General features: G+C 40.2%; 1 long non-coding RNA gene across 1 annotated transcript; it reads right to left on the bottom strand.

The window, feature by feature from the left end:
* Positions 1 to 358: 358 nt before the first annotated feature.
* LOC107205461 lies at positions 359 to 12,126 on the bottom strand. Its single transcript, XR_001521962.1, has 3 exons — positions 12,024 to 12,126; positions 8,758 to 8,833; positions 359 to 674 (listed from the first exon to the last, which is right to left on the bottom strand). It is a non-coding gene; the product is annotated as an uncharacterized LOC107205461 (long non-coding RNA).
* Between the last annotated feature and the right edge of the window lie 13,486 nt (positions 12,127 to 25,612).

Here is a 25,612-nt window from a genome sequence, read left to right as displayed (position 1 = left end):
TGTTTCAGTTTGGCCTGGTGAAGCTGAAAGCAGCTGAAATCTGCTTATTTCAGTGATAGGAAATTCAGGAAGAAGATTATTGCCCTCTTTGTTTTGGAAAATGTGGATTGTTTGGTTTATATGTCCTACTGGAAACAACAATAGAATCTGAGATTGTGCTTGTACTCATGGACTTTCTGATTGCCTGATAGACCAATGAATATCTTGCCAGGCCTTTTGGGTCTTCACCCATTTCCACTGGCAATAAATTGTTAAAATAAGCCTCTCTTTTTGTGGCATTTGACATTTGAAACCAAGTGCTCTTTGTCAGAGTATGTATTGTTATAAAATTAATTTTTCCATTGTCATAAAAGAAAGTCGCAGAGTCATAGAAAAGTAGAGAAATTGTGGCAACTCTATAAGCAGAAGTACAAATACCTGATGTTTGTGGTTGTTCACCACCAGATATTCTTTATGCTGGGATTTAAAACATGTGTCTGAAAAACACCTCTTTTGAATTGAATATTTTTATTAATTCCTAGCCTTGAGACATATGAGAGACATTTGTTTCCTTTGAGCCCCAGCCAGGTTTTTTGTCCTGTCACTGGACCTGTGCCTGACAATGTCCTTCTGTGCTCCTTGGGCCAAGATTCAGGTGGACTTCAGGTGCCTCAAATTTCCATCATCAAAAAGTCCTGAAAGACAAACACAATTCACATGACCTTTTCTTTCAACTCTCAAATTATTCCAGTTTTCATAGAGCCCTGTTCTTGGTCTGATTCTGTAATCCCCTCATCAAACATCACAGGTCTTTAAAACTGCTTTCTCGATTAACATGTTCACATGCAACTAATTCAAAGTGCTAAGACTTAAACATGTACAGACCTGAGGCACAGAGGCAACCCCACGGAAGGCAGAAACTGGAATTACTTGCATTACATAAATGTTGGGAGAATGTTTCTAAATGGCTGGAACAGCAACAACTGTGTGTGGGATGGTGAAAGGAATGGTGAAAAAGCACAAGTCCTTGACATATGTGTTTGTACTGTGGCTTTTGTTTTAGCTTTGGAGATGTTTGGAACGTGGTCATTCTACGGCTCGGCGTTCCAGTGACAAATCTGAAGGTCTTAGAAAATAATAGTTCAAGTTATTCCAGGCTAATGTTTAGTAAGCAACCTTTGAAACACTAAAGATATTAAATCCCAGTCTGGTTTGGTCAGGAAAACCTGAGCACAGTAAAATGTGAGTTAGAGCAGAAAAAAATTGAGCAGTACTGGGATCTACCCCAGACCATTATGAAGATATTAAACAGGAAGGCTGAGAACCACCACTCTGAAATAAAATACTGCAATCAAGGCACTTGTTCTTGCACTGTACAGACCATATTTTAACATGAGGATACATGCATGGATACATGCCACAGCCCCTAATTTAGCCCAACACAGGTGAAACCAACTCCAGCATTTTCATGCATCTCCCATCTCGAGGAGAAGCATTAATTTTTCAGCATGTATTATTTCACTAAAGGCTTCACCAGAGAGGAAAAGACAAATACATGATTCATATTCTAAAGAGTGTTATCAACATTTTCATCTACTAGTGAACTTTTGAGAAGTAAATTGCAATTGCATCTATACAAATGTCAGCTTGTATACTATTAGAACAGGATTTTTAGTTGTTTTGGTGACTTCAATTTCCTCAGCAGAGGAAAGAAAATAATTACCCAGTTCACATGGAAAATGGGCAGCTTCAAAATTTCTTCAGTGGGAATTCAATTCCCTGGAAAAATTCTTAAGCTCAGTTTGTATGGACTGTTTATGACACTGACTTAGCAAAGTTGAGCCTTCAAATCCACATTTTATTGGAGAGAATAAAATACCCATGGCTCAGCATCAGATGGTATAACTGATGGTACAAATGGTACAACTCATTTTCCAGTGAGTTTGAGGGTAAATTTCTTTGTCCCTGCAGCCTCTTTTAGTCTGCAGGATGCTGCCAGTACATTCCCAGGAAGAATAAAGGTATTTGAATACAGATATTTGGCCTGAGCATAACAGTATCCATCAAGAGTCCTCAGGGAAAGCCTCAATGCTTCAATCACCTGAAGAGATTGGTAGCTGTAAGATTTATTTTCTTGTGGAATCATCACTTGGATGTTGAAAGATCAGGAGACAGTTCCAATGATATGCAATGTTTGTAATGATGTTACTGTAGCCAGTAATTATTTCCAACATTTATTTATATTCCTTAGTCTATCAGCCTCCAGAGAGGTAAATAGTGTTGGTTTGAAAGTCCTGGCCTCCTTTAGCTTTTACCCGTGAAAAATTCTTTTTTATTCCATCCCTCCTGCTGTACCTCCAGTCAATGCTTCAGCATGTCCCTGAGAAAATCCTGCTTTCCTCCTTCCAGCTTAACGGGGCTGCCACTGGCTTTGTTCTTCATACTGGAGACATCCTCAACATCAATTTTCACTTGATCTTGATTTTCACATCGCTTAGAGAGAAATGTCAAGGTGCCTGAGAGTGTGGTCAGGACCACAGGTAGATTCCCCCTTTTCACACTGAATGGACAGCATTTTAGCATTGCCTTTTCTTTTCTATTTTGATTATAAGCCCCCTGTCAGAGGCAATTTTTCTGGGCTGGGTTAGAAGACCGACTTCTTATCTCTGCAGCTCCCGGAATGAGAGAGTATTAGATGAGGACATTTTCTTATACCATAATAATTCCAGAAGATTTACTTTGATTTGCATGTTTTTAAGATCTGGCTGTCCCCATCAAAGATTGCTCTGGTGATGAATTGTCGCCCTGGGCTGAGTACAGAAAGTGCAGAAAATGCCTTTCCCCAAGAAGCTGGCAAGAACTCTCCCTATGTGACCTCGCCTGTGAGCCTGGATGTACTCCAGCACAGGGGAGCCCTTTGAATCTAAAATGTATATAAACACAAGCACACAAATCCAGTAGCAATAGAGAGCTGAAAAAATGTCAGGACATTGTCTTTGCAATAATAGCTCCAGAGCAGGACAGTTTCTCGTGGCTGCTCTGCCTAAAATGGGAAGCAGTGAGAAAGAGCAGCCCTTGGAAGGAGGCACCACGACTGGCTGGAGCCTTGGGCTGTGTGATAGAGCACCAGAGATGCTGACACCCATGGGGCAAACAGAGAGGCTGCCTCCTGCTGCATCCCATCTGATAGGGCTGGTTTGAAAATATCCTTCATTTTCAGCATTGGAGATAAGGCTTCTTATTTATGAGAGTGAAAATTCCTCTGGCATCGAGAGGAAGCACCTCGGCGTCTGTTCTGAAAGGCATCGAGGTCTTTCTCATTGCCCTGAGAGGGATAAAAGACAAACATCTGCTAAGTCTATTGCCATGAGAAATCCATCTGGGCTTGTACCTCCCATTCTTGTGTGCCCACATAGAAAATACACTCCACATTTAAGCAGTGCATTTACTCAACACCAAACAGGATGTAAAATAATTACACTTAGAACGAAGATAAAGTGTCTGCATTTCCGGGTGGGTTTATTAACTGACAGATCTCCTGCACTGAAAAATGTATCAAATACTTCTCTTTTGAAAAATGGTGTGGATAATGGCTTATATTAGCACTAATTGTACCCTGTGATGTTTGGGAAAACTCAAAAGTGACTGGATAAACAGCCAAGAAAAGCTGAGAAATCACTACAACAATTGATTTAATGAAGTGATAAAGTGGTTATAATACTCTCTGCTTGCAAGTGGAAAGACACCTCTGCTGGTTTTGATTTGTTGCCATGAGTAATAAAAGATACAACAGCTAAGGAAATACAAAAGCCATCAAGAATGCATATCTTCATGATCATTTTCCTGAAATAAAATACCTTGGGAAATGCAGAAGCACTAGGCTCAAAGTTAAAAAAAACAACTTGTACATTGGTTTGGATATTGCTGCGTGCAGAAAAAATAAAGGGAAATTATTTTTCCATACATAGTTACAAACTGCATAATTTAAAATCATTTAACTAAAATCATATATGATGAAAGTTAAAGATGGTGACAAAATTTAAGCATCAGACACTAAAACCCAGGAACATTTACAGAAATTGATTTATTTATTTCCACATGGTAGAAATGAATGACCCCTGGAATTGTAGCTATACTTCTTCCTGTTCAGTTTCCCTTTTTTCAAGGCTCACTATTAGGTTAAAAAAAAAAAAAACAAACCTGAATTCAAACCCCCAAACTTTTTGATTATGCAGGTGTTTTTTTCTAGCCTAGTTTTGGGGACAGTGCCATTTTGAATGAATATTATTTGTATTCTTTATTCTCTTTGACTTATATCTCACAAAGAAGAATTCATAGCACTCCTGGAAATAATTTTGCAATGTTCACTTTGCACATTCTGCCACAGGAATAATCACTTTTAATATGTTTTTATGCATCTTCCTTTGCTTCTTCTCACACCCTAAAACCTCACAGTAGGCCCTGCCACTATGCCAGAAAAAGCAGTTGCAGCATTTTTAGCCATTAATTTTTTGGCTCATTCAAGTCCTTACGTAAAATTCCTATTTCTAGGAATTTCATCCAAAAGTGCATATGTCTGAAAGGTAATTAAATATTAATACTGGGAAAAGGAAGACTGTTCTTTCTTCTTCCTCATTTAAAGTCCTTTTTTGATTTACTGCTTTCTGTAGACCCAAATGTAAATAGTGTCATAGCAAATAAGTGTTTAGTGTCTGTGAAGTTTATTCTATTTGGGTTCTTAAGCCTGAGTTATAATGCATATAAATTAGTGGTCAGTGAGTGTTCTTTAATTATCTGGAAGCCTTGTCATTGACAAAGTGACCTGTGCTGGCTTTCTTGCCAGGAGGAATTGAAGTTGTTATGCTAAAGTCTGGACAATTTGATGTAAATATTTACCCACTCAATAAAGAGGTGCTAAAGCTAATTCAGCCTCAGGATGTTAACTCCTGAAGATCACACAAATCCCCATGGGAAACCAACTTCAAGTTCCACAGGGAAGCTTCAGATCCTGGTGTAGTAAATGAAAAGATGCTCGAACAAGGTGATGATATGGAGAAGTTCGGGCTTGACCATGAACACGCCTGGGAAAAATGATCTGCACACAAAGAAGGACCCTCCTCTCTGTTTGTGCTTCCCTTACAATGCCCATCACTGTGTTTTGTCTGGATTTTTTAGTTCTGAGTGAAGGTCAATGCAAAGACGTTGATCATGATACCCCACAGCCCACCTGAGGTGCTCCAAAGTATACAGCCTGATTTCTGCCTGGAGCCCCAGAAGTGTCCTGCGAGGACTGCAGCATGTGGGTATCTTAGCTAGGCTGGGGTGTCTCACAGGGCATGAGACAGAGGTGTGTGAGCAGCTGAACCAGGTCCTCACTCTCAGCAGGTCAGAACAGTCACCACTGGCCCAAGAGCTGCAGTTTTGGTCAGTTTGGAGAATTTCTGCCAAAATCAGGGTAGCACAGAAATGGTGATTTTTGCTTTAGAGGTTTGGTTCTGTATCCCTCCTCTGAGGGACAATCTGTCACAGCATTTGATAGGATGAATGCTTTTCAGAACCTTCTTTTTCCTTCTGAGGGTTTGACAGAGTTTGATGGTCAGGACAATACTGGATCCAATACTGCTCAGACAGCTTGTCAGGTTTTCAATCACCTGTGACCACTGGAATAACCCAGATCTGATCTGTCCCACACTGTCAGTGCTTAACGAGCAACCTTCTGCATAGAAAAGGGCTTTGTGGCCTGTGGACAGTAAGACATCTATTCCTGGGCTCCCTGCCCATTCCCTCCTAACCCAGGAGTCACCCAGCTGTGCCCTTTAGACCTGCCTCAGGCAGTTCCTGGGCTCTGCAGCACAGCACGGAGCCCTCCAGCACTTGCAGCTCCACTGGGCAGCTGCTGGATGAGGTTCTTTGAACTTACACCATGAGATTGACTCCCAGGGCCACCCTCTGCATCATCCCAGACAGATCTGCTCCCTCAGAGGCAGAAGCCCTGCAAAGTCAGGGTCATCCTGTCCCTCAGGGAAAGGGGACAGCTGCTGCCTTTGAATCCTCTCTGTTATTTGGCCCCTCTGGTCAGTGAACTCCACAGAGATGTGGCTGTTAAGCACGACCAGAAATTATTTCCTGCAAACATAGTGCAAAGGATTTCTGTTTGCTCCACGTTGGTGTCCCTCTGCCACCTCCATGTGATGGTTGAACTTCACATGCAGAATAAGAGCACCACAGGTCTTGCCAGGACGGGAGTTTCTGAGGAGACATGGTAGGAAATGCAGCATATCCCACCTGGCATTGCCTTCCAGGGTGCTCTGGGACTCATCAGTACATTACAGAGTTCAGGTCACCCAGGATGAGGGTGGGGTGCCCTCAGAAAGGCTGCAGAGCCCCACACGGACAGGACTGACCTTGGCTGACTCCTCTGGGGACTCTCAGGGTGTCTGTCAGGACAGAACAGAGCCAGCTGCTGCTGGGAAAAGCCTAAGAGGACACTGGAGAGGTAACCCTTAATGTCATTAGACACTGAGCAGGGATGAACTCACACCTTCCTTTAAAAGCACTGGCTTGTCCTCAAAGCTCCCTCTCTCTCTTTTTTTTTTTTTTTTTTTTTTTTCTCCCAATAAAGAAAGCAGGGAACAGAGAAATTAATTTTGCCTCCACTAGATTACAAAATTTATCTGTGTATTTGCCATCTGATGCAGATCAAGGACCAACACTGTCAACATCATAAGGAGAAGATATTTTCTCCTCGCTTTCAGGACAAAACATAGACAGAATTAAAACAGATCTGCTGAGCTTAAGTTGTTTTTAACTTCTTCCAGGAGAGGAATACCCCAGTTTCCAATTTCATCTTCCTAAACCAATGATACTTGCAAGGAATTATAGTGAGCTTTTTCCTAGGATTTTTGCTAGAATCCAGTAGTAACTTGAAAAAGAAATGACCTGACAATGCCTATGTATACACATATTTGGAATGCCAGGAACTGCTCTGCATGGATTTAAAACCACTCAGACAACAAAGTGACTGGCTGCATACACCCCAGAACTGCCACTTGCTGGTCATACAATGCAGAAGTGTCTGCTCAAATTCCAGGTAAACACAGCAACAAATAACAATAAAAGAGCAGGGACAAGTTTTTAGCCTATGTTAAGAAAATAGACCAGTGCTGTTCGTGATTTGGTGCTTGTTTGTCCTAAAGTGGAAGAATGTACTCAGTAGAAATCTGGGTTTAGGGGTTAATTTTGCTCCTTATTTTGTGACATAAAATTCACTTTTCACAAGACATCAAAATCACAAATTGGCATAACCAGGGGACAAGTTAATTTAGCTCTGGAGAATCTGGCTCCATGTGTCTCAGATTGTCCATTCTGTGACACTTTCTCTCTCCCTTTTCCATTGCTGTTATCTCCTTTCTGTCTCTTGTGGGCTGCAGAGGGGAAGCCAAAGGCTCCGACCACCCACAGGGCCTCCTCAGCAGCTGTAAAACAAAGGTGCCAAGAGCCAAAATTGCCTTTTCTCCAGCACTGCCATCTCCTGTGGCTGGGCCTTGGGCTGGCATTGGGGACCAGGTCTGATGTCAGCCAGGGAATTTCTTTTAGAATGCAGAAGGAAAACATCCTTGCAGTGCTTCCTTCAGCCTGAACGTTTCCTCTGGGGAATTTGTTATCCTGTCAGATGTATAAAAAGAGGATCTTTGGAGGGGGGGATGGGGGGTGTGTGTGGGTTTTCCCTCTGTTCAAGGCCCAAATGACTCGGGTTGAGCATTCTCAGTGCTTTATGGGAAAACAGCCATGGCCCACCTTGGCTTTTATGGGAGAGGAGGAATGCGAATCAAAAATTAAATTCACATAACTTTGTGGGTGGCCTCCCCTGCTATGCAGCATATCTTTGTGTACACTCATGTCTGCCATGACTTTGAGAAAAAGCCCTCTACTTGTATGGCAACAAACTTGTAAGTCAGAGTGTTTACGTTCCTGAGCACTATATCATATTTCCTGACAGAGTTAATGAAACAAATTAGGCAAAACTCCACACAGATTCCTGTGTTCACAGAATACTTTTCAGTATTCTTGCAGCTCCTAGTTTTGATGGTAGCTGAGTGTGCTGAGCTTTATTTTCCATTTGCTAAAAAATCATAAGCTGCCTGGCCTAGTCTTGACATTTTTATCTTGAGGAATGGAGGAATAGGTGAAAATACTCTTTAAAACTATATCTCACTTCTTCCAGCTGCAGTCAGTTTTCAGAGTGACCAAAAGGACTGGTCAGCATCATGGGGACCTGACATGTATTTAAAGTTAGGGAAATGATTGATGATAGGGTACTTTGATCACACATTTTCTTGACTTGGGTCATCAGGCAAACGAATCACTCAGTTCCTAAAATGAGAAGGCTGCAAGAGCATAAATATACAAGTGTTTGCCATGCTGGGTTATTAATGTGGTGTCCTCCACAAAGGATGAGATATCACCAGCTCTTAGAGATGCCAGGGAAATGTGTTCAGCAGAGCTCATTCACAGGAAACAGGTCTGCACTTCTTCTCTAATTTGATATTTCTGATCAGTTTTAAAACATTGTTAAAAAACAATGAAGTATCCAGAGTTGCAACTAAAGGAAAAGGTTTCTATGAAATACAACTGGATCTTGACTTTCAAGCTGGTTTTTCTCACCCATTAATGCAGCTTTAGATGGGTTACATATTCACTTTTTGAGGTGAGGCACCATGGAAGACATTTCAGCACATAAATAGAAAAATGTTGCTCAGGAGAAATGTCCACATTTACCTAATTATCCATCTGCAGCCAAAACTTTCTTCAGGAAGAGGTCTCAGGAAGTTCCTCACCCATGAAGTCCTGTTGACTGTAATGGAATGGGAAGATAAGAGTAACCAACCCCAGGATGTAAAGCCACCTCATACTATCAAAATTATTTAGTTTTTCATATAAGAGTTTCATATGCATGCAAATTTCCTATGGTATAAAAATTTTCCAGATTAAAACTAGGTATGTAAATTATGCCATCAATTGTATACATAGACTACGATTAATAAGCTATGCCATTTAAAAAAAAAAAATAATGGTTTACATAAAATGGGAGTTGACTATTTGGATCTTAAAATATAGATTTTAAATGATGCCTGACCCCAGTTTTCTGTTGACTGTTTTTAATATCTATTCATGGCTTAATTTATTTAGTAAAAGTTGAATCTTGCCACATAGCTATTCTTACTCCAAATTCTCAATCTTTGTCTAACAAAAAATTACCACTCTGCCGAAAATTTGTTGAAAACACTGACCAATATAAAATGACAGGAATATCATGTCTTTTAAAAAATATTTCTCCAAAATCAATCTGCATCTCACAAAAAAAGAAACAATTGGATTCTAAACTATGCATAGTTCTAAAAGATTACTCTAAAGCATCCATTTTTAGAAATACAGAACAATTCCTCCAGCTTTTAAAATAGCTGAGACTTAATATGCCATAAAAACATACTGTAAATATTTCTGTTGCTGGAATGGTGTCTCTGTTACCACATGGAGTTGCTAGGATATTATCTGTGTCAGGAAGTTTGTTGTGCCTTCATAAAGGAAAACTAACAGTCATTTTGATACATTATGCAAATCATATCCTGTTTTCTCAACAGATTCCTTTGCAGCAATCAAAAAAATGCTCCCAACCTTTGAGCAGGTTTCTGTACTCTGCTGTTAGCTTCCCTGAATTTTTCCTACAGTAATTACAGTAGTAAATAAATCTGTGCCTAGCTGAATTTAGTGCTTGAGATCATACTGCAGACACATCTCAGCCTTTCAAATTCAGGAACAGGAAAAAGGTTTAAAATGTTTAAAATAAATAATTTTTGTCACCAAAATTATGTTTAGAAACGACTGCTAAACTGACACCTCTGTTTCACTGATAGTTATTAAGTATGATGTGTTTAACAGAGGAGTAAAGTGATGAAGCTCATGACTGTAAAAGAGAAATTTGGTTGCAAAACTTTTCTGGCCCCCTTGTTTCTGATACCTTAGAAGAACCAGTGATAGAATTAAACATTATTAAAATACTCATAATAAAAAGAGGAAGTTGTTTTCTCTTTAAGATACATAATTTATGCTTGACTTGTCTTTAAAGTTCCCAAGGTGGTTTGAGTTTTCCTGGGTTTTTTTCCAGTATCTGCAGGAAATCACTTCAGTCTAGCTTAACTCTAGGCAAGCCACAACTTTGCTGTGCTGAGTTTTGACTTTGCCATTTATTTAGGTGTTGTTTTAAAGGGTACTTTAATTCCTCCCTCATTCCTGGCCATTATTTTGCTCTTTGTTTGAACAAGGACTGAATGGAGGTTAAAGCCTCCAAATTATGGCTACAGTTCCTTGTTAGAGAAAACAGTCACACTGGTCTTTGATTAAATGTATAGGATATAAACTGTAGGCCCAAAATCCAACCAAATGTACTTCAATTTTTTGGAGTTTAACAAGCATTTAAGCTCCTGTTAATTGTTTGCATTGCTTGGTGGTGGTCAGAAGCGAAGCCTCTGAGCTGCACCAGAACATTCAGTGCCCTGTTTCTGACCCAGCAGGGTGAGGAAAGGTCAGTATGATGAGAAGGTCTCAGGAGATCTGCAGTGTGAATTCCAGGCAAAAGTTATTCAAACAAGCATGAAGTGGATTTTGTGCAATCTATTTTAGTTTGACTCATTACTGATTTGGGTTTTTTGACAAACATAAAAAAATTGAAAGGGTGAAAGGAAGTGTTTTCCTGAGAAAATCAAAATGGAAGCTATGGTAAATTTTTTTTCATCCAGCACTGGATTTAAGCTTGAGCAATAGCACAGTGGACTCATTATATTTGTTCCTTAGAGTAAGGGAACTGTGAAGAAGAATTAGACATCTTCCTAAGATTTTTTCTTTAATTATGCAAAAACAAGCTAGGAAAAAAAAATCCTGTATCAAAATGTATGTCCTAAATAGTTTTAGTTTAATGTCATGTGTAGAAAATTATTCCCATGTTTTGGCAATATATGACTAATATTGATTGGTAAATCAGAATTATCAGATGTTTTAAAGCCATTGCACAGGACCCCTTCAGCAATGAAATAAAGTTAAGGATGAAAAAGAGAGAGATTAATTATTATTTCATCAGAGGAAAAACACTCTAAATGTATTTAGCATTTATATCACTGATATATTTGCAAAAAAGTTGATTATGAAGTATTTTTTAAAACATGCATAGGCATAAGGATGGAACTCTGAAGCACTCACTGATCTACAAAGCTATTTTTCTTCTATTAACTCTAAATTTTTAGTGGGGTGGTAGCAGCATAGAATAAAATATACATACTGTTGTATTTAGGCAAAATATTAAATCACAGACAGGGAAATGAGACATAAAAATAGATATTCACTATAATTCAGATGGAGAAACAGTTCACATTTGCAAAGCCATTTGAACAGGACACATGACAACACCATTACTGTGACACAGCATTAACATTCACACAGCATGTAACTAATTTTAGCTGAGAATATTATGGACAACTATGATTTTCTAGGCCTGAAGGTTTTTAATGAAATCATTTAACTTGAAGAGTTTGAGAACAGAATGTATTTTGAAGGATTGAAGTGAGGCAACAATAACATCATGCTGATTATGATTTTCAGGGAGTCTAAACATCACTGCTAATTCCCAGAAAGTATCACCCATTACTTTTAAATAGATGGCCCACTTCTCATGATGTAAGGAATGAAAAACAGAGGAATAACTTGGGGTTTTCTTCAGCTCTCCAGACAAACAGAGCTGCATTTCATCTGTTTACCATTGAGCTGCTCTCAGCAATTACTAAATACCGGCCCCCAGCTCTGTTTACCTGTTATTCTCCTTCAACCAAGACTGCTCAGCACCTTTACTTTAGTTTAAAAAGTGTGAAATCTTGATCTGAATCCCCCCATTTCTCTAAATGGCTGAAACAAGTGTCTCAGTTTCAATGGTGATTCCCATTAAAATACAAAACAAAGCTCAGACATCTGCTGAAGGCTAGAAGGACCTGACTGACCTTTTTGTAGTGGAAGATGTATTGATCCTTTCTGAAAATGAGAATCCACTTGGAGAGCAAAGAGTGTCAGCAAAACCTTGGTTTGTTTTGGTACAGTGTCTGCAGCACAGTGAGAGCAACTGCAGCTCATCATCAGATTAGAAAATTTCCAAAACAGTTCTGTGCAGTCTTTTTAAATTAAGTAGATACACATTCTCATTTCCTCAGGGAAATGCACTTAAAAGGAGGTCTCTTTGCAGTGGGAAGAGAAAGGCAATTTCTAAGGCTGAGAAGAAGAAGAAGAGGGAATAACAACTGCCACCTAAGCTTCAAATGGAATTTTCCTGCGTGGCAGTTTGCTGTTAGATTTGTTGAATCCCAGGTTTCTGCTTTTGAGTAAAAGGACTGACTGCGGGGTAAAAACATCCATATTTATGGTGTGATTTGAAAACAGACTCAGTGTCAGAATCTCCTTCTGTCCCCACTGGTATGTGTATAACAATGTTTAAGCATGAACAATAGGGACTAAATTCAGGAATCCATACCTGAACAACACTTCTGCCAATATTTTAACTTCAGTAAGAAATCCAGATTGGTGATTTTATCTGTCATGGATGTACGGTGAAAATCTGAGCTGTGTAAAGTTCTGACAGTGAGATACAAAAACAGATTAAGTTTATCCAATTTCACATTTTCTCACTGTCTAAAGAGGCAGACTAAAAAAAAAAAAAAAAAAAAAGTTTAGAAGCACAGGTGATCCTGAATGAAGTTTTGAATTGCAAAGCTGGCTTGTCTTCCAGGCTTGGGAAAAAAGGTGCAAAACAATGTGCAAATCTTCAACCCTGAGCAAAACTCAGTCCTAACCAGTAGATGTAAAACAGCCTTGTACCAGAGACTGTGCCTGAGTTCCCCCTGTTCTGGGTCCTGCATGTAGATAAATATACTTTGTTAGAGGCCTATGCACCACAGAATTTCAAATCCAACCAGGCAAGACACAGAAAATAAGAAAAACTCCTTGTTTTACTCGTGGGAAGTGGAAATCCAGCTAAAGACCTGTTTAAGTTCATGCAGGAATCTTGTGCTGCACCTGAGAAGTGAAGTCCATTTTCCTGAGTCCTTAGCCAAAGCACCTACCTATTGCCCAACTCGTTTTTCAAAATTAAGAATAGTTTTATTGAAAGATGGCAATGATGATGCCCAAATATGATTGGTGTTTCTGAGAAGGTTCAATCTAAGCAGACCAAGAATAGAGAAAGATATGGGCACAGAGAGATAATAAAACATACATTTACATGAATAACAGGAATTAGGTCCTCTGAGTACAACTACCCTGCTATCCTTTTGTTTTTCCCTGCAGCTTTTGCTGTACTTTTGGGATTCCTTGGAGAATCAAGGCCTGGAAACTCCCATGGGCCAGCACTTCAAGGAGAGCCTAAGAATCTTGAGCAGCCTGTGTACAAAAAAGTCCAGGTTTTTCACAGTTTCACTCTGAATACTGACCATATTTTATATTCACTTCCTACAGATTTGATTATATCAATCCATCCCATTTATACTGTAAAGCAGCTCTTTCATATGCACTGTCTTCTGGAACCTGGGTTATTTTCAAAGCACAGCTCATCTTATGTGACAGAAGTCATAAAAGCTTCTATTTTAATGCCCTTGGTTAAAGGTCTTACAACTGTTCAGTCAAGACTATAGCTTGCCTTGACTTTAGAAATGCTCCTGGACTTGCAAGAGCAACCCCTAATTATCAGCTGCTGTTAATAACAGAAGAAACATCTTTGGCCAGGGATTTGGCAGGATCCTCCCCTGGTGTGGTGGAACTCTACAGTGAGGGCAAAATTCACATCCTTGCATGTCTCCCCATCTCCTGGTGACTTCCCAAGCAGCTGGGCCTATCCTAAATGTCACAACCCTCCAGATAAAGTTCAGGGAGCATGTCTGGGATGTTGATATTTCTCTAATTTACATGCAGAGCTTTGTGCACATGTTGAGGGGGAGGGTGTGCTATGAAACACACTCCACTGTTCCCACTTCTCCCGCTGGCAAGGAGAGGAGGGAGCAGGCACATGGCAGATGGCAGCGCTGTTGTTAAGCACTGGCTGCCACAGGGCACTTGGATAAAGCAGCAGTGAATGGGGCATAGAAATCCATGGAAAAGCTGTACTTTTACCTCAGAGTCTACCCCACAATGAATCCCACTCGTGCCATTGGCTCACAGGCCCAGGCAGAGGCTCTGAGGTCAGAAAATGAGAAAGAAGAGCCCTCAGACGGAAGTGTCAGGGTAGTCATTTTCTCACAGGACTCTTTCTGGCAGCTGGAGACAGTGGCTCTGTGACAACACATTGGAGTTTTGAAGGGGGATTCCTCTGGAATGGAAATGTCCTCAGCAGGACCATTTCCGTAGCTATGCTCAGTCCTGTGGGAAACTCTTACCCTATGACGAGTTCTTCTAAACTAGATTGGATTTATATTTATTCTTAAATTGTCTTTTATTTTTGGCACCTCCCGCACTGCTGGCTTGACATCTCAGAAACAAGACCCTTCAGATTCTCGGAAGCCAGAAATGCTGCTGACAAAACTAATTCAGAACTGTCTTCATCAGCTCTACTCAGTTGATAATGTTTTCTTTCCATTCAGTTATTCCCTCTTCTGCTAATTCTGGAACAGTTTTGGTGCACTTAAAAGTAATTAAGACCAGGTTGCTGGACATACATAATCCAAATTAAGACAAGAAAAGACCTAGCTGCATAACTTGATTCTAGTTCTTGGGGTTTGGCTTTTGCATGGCAAGACTTAGAGACAGGTGCTGAATAAACCTTGTAAAACAACCAAAATTTGGGGATATAATTCTGAATGCAGTTTGTTATTTTTGGGGTACCTTAGATTTGTGTCTAGAAGGTTTTATTCACCCCCCTAAATTTCAGTCATAATTTATCTCAGCTATGGCTGTAATGGCTCATGGGGCATTAAGCTGCTTGTTACAGCGGGTTTTTTCCTTCCCCTGCAGACACTGCAGTCTCAGTCTGAGACCTTAGAATGAGCCTGGATTCATTTCTAATTGCACAGTTTCACAAGAAAGAACTTGCCAGTTTGCCCAGTGTCTCCAGTGATATTTCTTAATCTCATTAATCCCTGGAACTGTATTAATGTGAAGTGTACCCATGTAATAGACCATTCTGCTGATTATGTGCAGTGTATTGAGAGATTTTAGATCAATATTTTCATTTTACTGGTTGTTCCCATTTGGCAAGAATGACAAAGGGTAAAGTCTGCCTCTCCTGTATGGAGCAATTCTACACATTGACATTTTTCCAGACATTCCAAACAGAAATATAACCTAATATTTTGCTAAATTTTGTTCTCCACTTGACCCATAAGTCCTCCAGTTTCCACCCAAGGCTGAGAATTTGGTGACTCCAGGTGTTAAATTTCCCACCAGACTCTTCAGTTGCATTCAGTACCAGCTACAGGAAAAGCTGACAGAAAAATGAAAGGACTCTTTTAAAATATGAAGTTTAATTCCCCCCGGGGTGATAAAGGGTGGGGTTAGGTACTCAGAGCTTAGATTTCAAATTTATTCCAGTGGACAGGTAGTCTGAATTTTTATGTTCTAGATGTGTTTTCTCATACCTGTGTATGTAGTAAAACACAGTTAAAACAAGTTATAATCATTGAATTCTCCTTTCTAATGTAGTTCAGCTTGGAAAAACAATGCTCAGTTTTGAATTTTCAAAAGGTTGAAGATGATTTCTGTTTTTTGGTTTTGGTTTTGGTTTTGGTTTTTTTGATAACAATCTTGAATTACTTGCCTGGCAGTGTCAGGCACTTACAGAGCCACGTAATGTCTAGTATCAAAGTACCTAGTATTTTACCTCTTGGTAAATATGATCCCATACTCCTAAAAAACACCCAGAACTGTGAGTTTTAAGGGAAAAAACGTATTTCACTTGGTCAGAGCATTCCAGAATGTCTCTGCTTGGGGTGATCCCAGTTCATGAGGGGAAAAAAAGGGAGTAAATTCCAGTGCCTTTGTGCAGGGGTCTGAAGACTGTGAACTTTCTCCTTTTGCAGTGAATTTACACGGGTAGACCACCCAGCATTATTGTGTGTTGTAAAAATCCTGGTGCATCATTGCAGCACCTCTGCTCTCAGCACAGCACACTCTGCTTTGTACTGAACTTGGATGAGCAGAGTCTATTTGGGCAAGCCATCTCTCCTCAATCTTCCACAATTCTTTTTTCTGTGTTCCACTTTTCCGTCAAAAACGTTTAGGACGCTCTCATCTAAAGACATTCCTACTTTTTGATAATTTAGCACCTCTTGGAAGCAGAGTTGCCACCCAACTCCTGGGCAAGCAATGGCAGTGTGGTGTGAGGTGAACTCCTTCCCCCTGAATAAATGCTGTTAATGTGTGGGGAAGTGAGGTGGTGATTCATGTCTGAGCACTGTGGCCAGCACAAAGCTCTTAAAAGTTAAGTTTAGGCCAAGATTGCAACGGAAAACCAACCTGGAAGATGGGATGCAGAGCAATGTGAGAATTCTGACACAGACTAGACTTCCAGTCACTGAATATTGTGCAATCTGAGATGAACAGAAATCTTTGTTGTGAAGCTGAAAAAACCCCCTCAGGATGGAATGCTTGTTGAACATAATGCTGTCTAATTTTGACTCTGTCAGCTGTAAAATTCATCTCCTCGTTAAAAAAAAAAAAAAAGTTAAATAAACCAAAGTTTATGAAACTTGTGTTTGCATTTAAAACTGTTTTGCTGTTCACTCTGAGAGGACTTGGAGACATGGACTGTGTTATAATACACTTCCATTAAACATTGGAAGCTCAGCTTTTTTTACCAAAAAATTCACACAAACATTCTGCTCTTAATCCAAACAGAGGGGTTACGAACTGAACCTTCAAACAAAAACTTTCAATATTTGGCTTCTCAGTTCAGTAGCACCAATCTGGGATGCCAACCAGCATGCACTATAATTAATAATTGTTGTTAAAAAGGGTCCTAGAGGCAGAATACCCAGTGCATATAGCTTGTCTGCTTTTTTAACCAAATAAGGGAACAGGGCATTTCACTGTTTATAATAGCAACATGAAAAACGATGTTTCAAACTGTTAAAGAAAACACTTTTAAACTTTTCCTGCCCATTTCCAAGTTTCTTCAACTTCTAAAAAAAACAAATTAAAAAAAAAATAACAAAACTGGCTACAACTCTCTGGCAGATTTATAGAAACCTCCGTTTTTCACTTTTCAAAACACTTTAACAAAGCTTCAGAGATGAACAACATATCACCCAAGTTCTGGCAGCTATGCAAGGATTGTACACACAGTTCCCAAAGAGTAAACATGCAAAAATCAATTCCAGGGAATGACAGAAAGCGGAACTAATTAAAGACTCCAAAGCAAAAGAGATCATTTTCTAAGACAAACATATCAATATTTATCACACAAGGGAAGTTGGTGCTACAGTGAGTCTGGTGGTATTTATAAACATACATCTGGCACAATAACATGTTGGTAATTATAAAATGATTGTTACTAAAATACACGTAAATACTTAAACCCTACACTAGGCAACTCTTAAACTGCTGCTTTAGCCTCTTAACCAAAACTTAAACATCAGATTGTCTGACAGCATCCTAAAGTTTTTTAATGATTGGTTACTATCCTCTCTTACCGTTAAAACTTTTGATTTAGCCAGAGTTGCTTTTGAATACCCCAGTGAAAGGAGACAGATTCAAACCACAAAATCCTCATCACACATCTCTCTTTCCTACATTTTTATCACCCTGCAAGCCCAGTAGCTGCTGAACAGAGCTCCCCCGAGTTCTCCTGGTGGTGGTGCCATTCCTGCCCCGTGCTAATTACACCTTCATCCTGCTAGAGACTTTCTTGGCACCAGACTAGGCCACAGCAGCTGAAATACATCCCCCAGATTTTATTCCCTGCTTCTAGTCTGTTATGGTTTGAACTGAAACTTTAAATCAGTGGGTGTGCAGTTAGGAGGAAAGGATGTCTTCCTCCACCCTGACAAAAATCGAGAGAGCTATTATAATTTTTCCAGCTTTGCAGGGCTCAGGGTGATGCTGGTACAACTCTGCCAGATGAGGTTTTTCTCATCAGCTGAGTGTTTGGTGTTCAAAATCAGCACAGCCACACATTCCCAGAGTGCTGAAACCACGGCTAACACCTCCCTTTTTTCACAGCCAGGTTCTTTTAGGGCAAGGAGTGCATGTTTATCAGTGGTTTGTTTTGTTTCTAACTGTGTGCCACCGAGGCAGAGCTGCTTGAGGAGGAGGCAGCTCTTTCCTCTGTCACTGGAAATGGTCCTCTGTGTGCTGGTGCCAAGTGGGAGGAAATAGGGAGAAGGGGTGAATGTAAGAAAGGGTAGGAGTTTCATGAGCTCAGTGCACTTCTCCACTCAGGTTAGCTACACTTTTCATATGCCATGGTGGATTTTATTATCTAGTATGTCCAACGTTTCCAGCGGCTTCTGGGTTTTGCACGTATCAAATGCATTCAGGAAACACTAATTCTTTTTAAAGGACAGCTCCAGAGCTGATGGATAAAATTCAGCTTTGCAGATCTGAATTCCATTTCCTTCTCAATACAAATTGAGTATTGCAAAATGAAGGAGAAATCTGCAGCACACCTGCACAGCACAGAAAAGAAACAGCATCATGGCTCGAAAGCTTTACTTTTGTTTTGCAAAAGCTTGAGTTTTGCAGTTTGGAAAAGATAAGGTACAATTTCTTTGTATTTTTTTTTATTGTCTTTGGTGGAAATTTAAATGTAACAGTAAGAAAACCAGGTTGTATTCATCATTTGACTTTATTTCTACTTGGTTGGTTAGTAAGAGAATTTCCTGTCTGCAGGAAAGTTCTGTATTTGGAAAGAACAATTTTTTTCAGGTTGATTGGGACACTACATGCCTTATTTGACAGAGTGAATGAAATAAAGTTCAGGAAGTTTTCATTGCTGCCTGAAAGGAAATTTTATCAGACCTGACATTCATGATGTTAGAAGTTTTGGTACTCACAAAGGGCCATTTTTAACTTTTCTGACAGATTCCAGTTCAGGCTATAGTGCCACATCCAGCAGCATGGTCATTTATGATTTTTTAAGTAATTCTTTCTCTTTTTCCAAACTGTCTCCTGCCATCATGAACATGTGTGTTGTCATTGAGAGATTGTCTGAGGAGCTGGCTCAACTGAACAAACCCCCAAATCTTTATTTTCTTTTTTTCCTCATTCAGGTAAGTTGCCCCGGTTTTTCCTCACAGGCTTCTTGAACCATAGTTCAGAGGAAGGAGTGAGTGCAGCAATAAAAGGCCCAGCATGTACAGGAGGAGGGATGGATTGAGCCAGAGTTGGCACCAAAAATTGTTCATGTGGAGCCATAATCACTGTCTGATTTCATAGTCAAGTATGGACTACCTTGACTCTTTAATCAACAATTCCAAATCCCCAGAGAGCTGATTCATATGTCTGAGGGAGATATATTAAGTATGGTGGGTGGATAAGAAACAGACATTTGGTGTGAAGGTTAAAAATCCCAGGACAGCTTTGGCAATAACAGGGGCTGCTCTGGTGTCCTTGGAGAGCTTCCCTGGTGCTGTGCCTGCTTTGGATACACTGCAGGGAGGGATGCTGCAGTCATGGTTAATGTAAGGCACCTGGCAAAGGCATCTCAGTACTACTGGGATAATATCTGCAGCTAAAAGAGGGAAAGGTGACAAATTAAAGGAAGGCAAAACCAATTAAATGCATTTATGTCAGGGAAAAAGAGAAACCAAACTTAACTTTAGGAATAGTGACACGAAAAAAGTAAGCAAAGCACACTGAGGACCTGAACAAAATCATCAGGTGATGATGCTGAGTTTTAGTGAGGGAGCTGATGAATGTCCCAGCAGTGTCAGACAGGAGCAGCTCCACTTGAAGAGATGTTGTGCAGCTCAGCACAAGCAAAACTCCAGCTCTGGAATGCGCAGGAATTAATGCTGCAACCAACACATGCACACACACACACGTGCACACACACACACAGAAATGCTTGGAGACCTGGGGCATAATGCAAGCAGAACCTCAGTATTTTTGGAATTAAGAAAAACTAAAGAAAAATTTGGATTAGGCAATAGTTGGACACTCCTAAACTCACCTGCTTCTCACCTCTTCTCCATCCCAACACCTACTTAAGTGATTGAATAAAAAGTCCCTCACACACCTACAAACTTCATTAAGTCAGAGACTCCCCTGATTTCAGGGGCTGGTAAGTGCACTGGAAGCCTTGATGTCGAGGTTGGACCAGCCAGGCTTTGGTCTCAAGTTTGCAGAAGTGATGAGTTTTTTACCTCATAGCTGGGTCTGTTGTCAGTAATGCACAAGGCAAACATTTACACATGAGAATAAAGCACAATCAAGTTCACTGACTCATAGTTACAAGAAAAGTAATGATGTGAAAAGGATTCACATCTCATTACTCCCTTCTCCTGTGTTTCATCCATAAATTCACTTTTGAGTCAGGGGATCCTTCTGAGTTTGTGATGAATTTAAAGAACACATCACATCTTCAACATACATACATACATACACACACACACACACACACACACACACACATATATATATACATACACACAAAGCCCAAAGAGTTTTCTTATTTTGGAAACCATTTATAAACAGTTTTACCTGCATTAAGCAGGTAACAAACACAGCAGTGAACAGGGAGTTCATAACCTAGATGAACACAGAGAATAGGAAAAGCAGCCCTGTGCAGGTCCAGACACAGCTGGTTATCAGGAAAATCTTAACCATGAAATCTGTGTCACTGTAGAACCATTTTCCCAAGCAGGTAACAGGAGCTTGATACCTTCATACCTGTACCATCATCTCATGGATGTGTGTATGGTCTGACTACACAGAAGAGACATTTTAACTCCATGCAGGGCCAACCTGGGATTTAAAATGAGTTAAAACAGTTTAACACTTTCAAAAAAAAAAAATTATTTCCTCCTTGTGATTGCTACCTGCTGACTTAAGGAATTCACCTAAACAAGCTCTCAGTTAGGGATGTCTCCCCTGAGACCTCATGTTGACCTGGGAAGTGTTAATTCCTTTGAAACCTCATTCTTCCAATGTTTGTTTAGGCTGGGAAGAGGGAAAGGCTAGATGGATAATTGCCTTGAGAGTTAGGACAACATAAAAAAATCCAGGACGAATGAGAGTGCACCTAAGAAAGCAGGAAACTCCTCAGGAGGAAACCTTGAATATCAGAAGTCAAAGAGGGAAAAAAAAAGGAAAAGTTAGGAAAAGTTAGAAAGAAAAACACTCTGCCAAAGCCATTCCCTGAAGCCCCAGAGGAGCCTTGCTTTCATTCATTGGACTAAAACGTGGCATTCCTTTGAATTCTGCTCCCTTTTATGAGCAGCAGCAACGGGAGGATGAATAGCTGTGATCTGTCACACACCAAACCCTGCAGCCTGACCCCAGACCTTGTGTGGGGCTGGAAAAGCTCAGCGGAGCCTCAGCAGTCACAAAGGTGATGGAGCAATGCTCAGATGGCCCTTCCTCACACCACAGCTCTGCTCTCAGTCTTTACTCTGTGTTGGGCCTCCTGCTCAGCCCTGGAACTGGGAAAATTCCCTTGGATTTTGTGTGCAGACACCCATATTTCAGTAGACGGGATCACGCTACATTAAGAACTTTCATATCTTAATCTAAATATCAAAACTTCCTTTCTAGACAGCTTTATTATGGAAACACAAATTGACTGAAACAGGGCTGGAAATGTTAGTAATGCAAGCATAGCGGATGTTTCTAGAGTAAAAAAGAACTTAAAAAATCTAATGGTCCTTTGTCTCAACTTTGCATTTTAGGGGGCATTTGGCATCTTTTAACTTCAGGACTGGATTCCTCCTTTATAAAACCATGAACACAGGATTCCACCTTCCTCGAGAACCATCTGTGGTGGGAAATAATCCAGATTCTAGCCAGTAAAAGAAATGAGGCAGTAAAATATGCACATGGCAGGGATTACTTGCCCAGTCCTTTCAGATGAAGGAATGATAAAACATTGCATTGCTTTCCTTTTTTTCCTTCAAAATCTGTCTCACTTGACAAGGCTATCAAGAATTGTAACAGGTTTTTTTTCTGATTTATTGTACGGGAACCGTTTTCATCTTGCTCCTCTGGCTTTTTGGTGCCCCCTCGTGTTTAAAAGAACGTGATTAAGATCAATTGCATCTGTGTGCAAAAGATTTGTGAAGAAGAACTTAAATAACTCTACCTGAGAAAGGCATGAGAATTAGGGCATAGGGGATAAAAAAAGATACTTTAAAAGCTTTTTTTCAGAATTGTAAACAGAGTTTTATCTTGTAATTTTTCAGGATTGTTTTTACATATGTCCAGGTCTTCCCAAACACACTGATAAATTAAAGTTACTTATAAAAGTTTCTACACAAGTGCATTTTTAAAAGTTTTTAAAAATATTCAGAAAGAAAACTGAGATGTATTCTCTTTATTCTGTTCAGGTTTACTGTCCATAATCAATAACTAAATAATACTCTTCATGACCTGATGGTGAAAGGCATCTGAGAACTTTTTTTCAGGTAAAAATGCTTTAAGGTGTGTGAATTGTTGGGTGTGCAGGTTGTACACGTGAAGAAGGAGAGAATGAGCCACTGGAAATTCCTCTCCTGTGTTCCTGGTCCCTTTCAGACCTTGTGCCAAGTCCCTCACCTCATAGCTACTGATATCCTCATCCTCAGGGTATGTGCTGGCATTTTCCCCTGGGAATCCAACCTGCTGTTAAGATACAAGATTTCTGTATTTATATGTATAAAAATTATATATATAAAATAACTTGGTTTTTATCACTTGAATAGTTGATAAAATAGGCCAAAGAAATATTACATGTGTTGAAAACCCTGTGTTTTGAAAGGGAGCATTCAAGACCTGCTCTTGAAAAGAAATCACCAGAACCACCAGACATTTGTGTGAATGTGTCTATTTTCCACCTTGACCTACATAAATGATGCACACAGAACTTCCTGAACCCACTCAAATTCAGTTTGCTGCTGTGATGCCAGTTCACCTCTGAAAAAGAAAACTCCTTCGTGCGATACCTCTTGGATCGCAGTCCTGACAAAAATAGCAGTGGAACACCCTTTCTTCTTTTCTTGCACAGATCTGCCAGTCTGGAGGGGAGCTACAAAAAATTATCCCATGACAGATTCACTCCTAAGTGGTGCAATTAAAAAGATTTATTAAGATTCCATGGAGAAGGTGGCATTAGAGCTGAAGGAATGGCCTGGATGTCACAGCTGCCCTGACAGGAGGCAACAGCTCATCAGAGGAGTTTGACTTTGGATTAGTCACACTGAATAGGACACAAGGACTTTACAAACTTTTTATCACTATTTTTTTTTCCCCCTTCTTGTCCAGCCCTCGCCTCTTATTACTAAACCTAACCCACAGCTCTGGGCTTTTGTGTCACCTTGGTTTTGTCATCCCATCTGGCTTTGTCTGCCTTCCCACCCTGATTTTTCCTGAAGCTGTTGGGATCACACAGGACCCAGTGTTGGTTGCCTGCTTTTCAAAACAGTGTTTTCTGCAAGTGCTGCATTTTTATGGTGCATTTGTGTACAGTAATAAATGGCATGTCTTTGTTAATCCTGATTACCCATTTGGATATAGACAAGGCTCCTTATGCTTACAGATATAATGCAGGAAGGTATGTGGTGCTCAGCCTCACCAGGAAACAATCACTGCTGCATTATTTTATTTATATGGATTCAAAGCACAATATAAAAAGGTCTATATTCTTTCCTGGATCCATTTGATATTCAAACACATGCATGTGAGGACACAGCCATACCTGATTACCTCAATCAGGACTCAGCTACTGCAGGTGATGCTCTCTCTTGCTAAGATCTGTCTCAGGGGGGTGATTGCATATTGAAATATCCCTCTTCAATTTTGTCTCTGTTTCTTCCTTTCAGTACCTTTCCTGCAGAAACACAGAGGTCTGAGGCTGAAAAAGTGAACACAGCTGTTCCTTTAACCAGCTCACCACCCTCCCAGTTTCTCTTGCAGGCCATAGGTATCTTTGCCTATAGGTGCTTTGGAAAATATTGTTGAATGTCTCTGAACCTGCCTCTGACTCAGCCCTGCACTGGATTCTCAGCTCATTGTTCTCTTGTTTCCAGAGAGTCTTCACAGAGATCCCAACTCAATTCATGAGTCATGTGTTTAAACCATAAACACCTTGGAGATAAACTGTGGATATTTAAAAAAAACCCAAACAATGAAATAAACAAAAAGCTGTAACCACCTGTTGCAACTGAATATATGAAAGTACAAAATTTAAACCTACATTTCAGTGACAGTCTTCTGTGTAATTTCATGGGTAATGTCTCATGGAAAGGCCTTACAATATTTGTGGGTAATTGCTGTGTGTAGACCACTGAGAGCTGCACCACCATAGCTCAAATCAGAAAAAGCAGATATATGAGTGAAATATTATCCATTAGAACAACAGGTTCTTTGCTGTTATACCACAATCTGGTGCTGTTGTAGCTTCAGGTCTGCACTCATTTACAGAAGTACAAATTTGCTACTTTTTGTGAAGCATTTTCAGGAAAGGGAGATCAGTCTGAGCTCCTGGCTACGTAGGAGGTTGGACAGACAAGGAGCAAAACCCCATGGGCTGGGTCTCTGGGCATGATCTCTGTTATCCTGGTGAGCAGATGGCCTCATGGATGGGCTGGAAGAACCAGCACCTCCTTTGGCAAGTGCTGTCAAAACTCTGAGCTTTACAGAGTCTCCAATTTCCAGTGGATAACAAGTTTTGAGCTGTTTTAGTGGATATCTGCTGATAAGGAAGGAGGATATGAAATATTTAGGTCCTCACATGGGAAAACCATCGCTGCTGATGGCAAAACTCCCATCACAGTTAATGAAGTGTTAAAACCTTGTCTCTCAGTGAGTTGCCAGTGCATGCAGGATGCTAAATGTGCTGTAGAATGACTGTAGCACCAGGCTGCAGCCTTCCAGTACCCAAGCCACTTAAAGTATTAACCTGGCTCACGGTTAGTGCCTCTTTGTGTTTTACAACAAAGACCTTTGCTGTCTCAATTGCAAAATAGTGAAACCATTGCAGGTTCAAAATGAAGTTGCAGTAAACACCTGGACTAAATGTGTGTTGAGGGAGACGCTGCCTCCTATAAATGCAAAGTGTGTCAAGTGGAACCACAAGTAAATGCTTCACCCTTTCTTCCTCTGTGATTCGAGTGACTAAAGCTCTACAGGTAACTTCTGCTAAGCAATTTTATATATTTTTTTTTTCCTTCATTGCTGAAGACCAATGACACAGATGCAGGTTGTAGCGTGCTGGAAGATGGAAACACTGTGGCCTGATTTTTGCTTTGGACTGTACAACAACAACAACAAAAATTAAGAACCAATCTGATTTTTCCGCTCATGATTACCTGAAGATTCAGTTCAAGAGGGAAATCAATTTGTGCTGCTGTCAGTCACAAAGATCCAAGAGCAGGGAACACACACCAGGGAACATACACTGCTGTGTCTGATGGAAATGGCC

Source organism: Parus major, chromosome 5 (assembly GCF_001522545.3).
Source record: "Parus major isolate Abel chromosome 5, Parus_major1.1, whole genome shotgun sequence".
NCBI classification, from domain to species: Eukaryota; Metazoa; Chordata; class Aves; order Passeriformes; family Paridae; genus Parus; species Parus major.
Note: the sequence above shows the minus strand (reverse complement) of the source record. Positions and strands in the feature narration are given on the sequence as shown.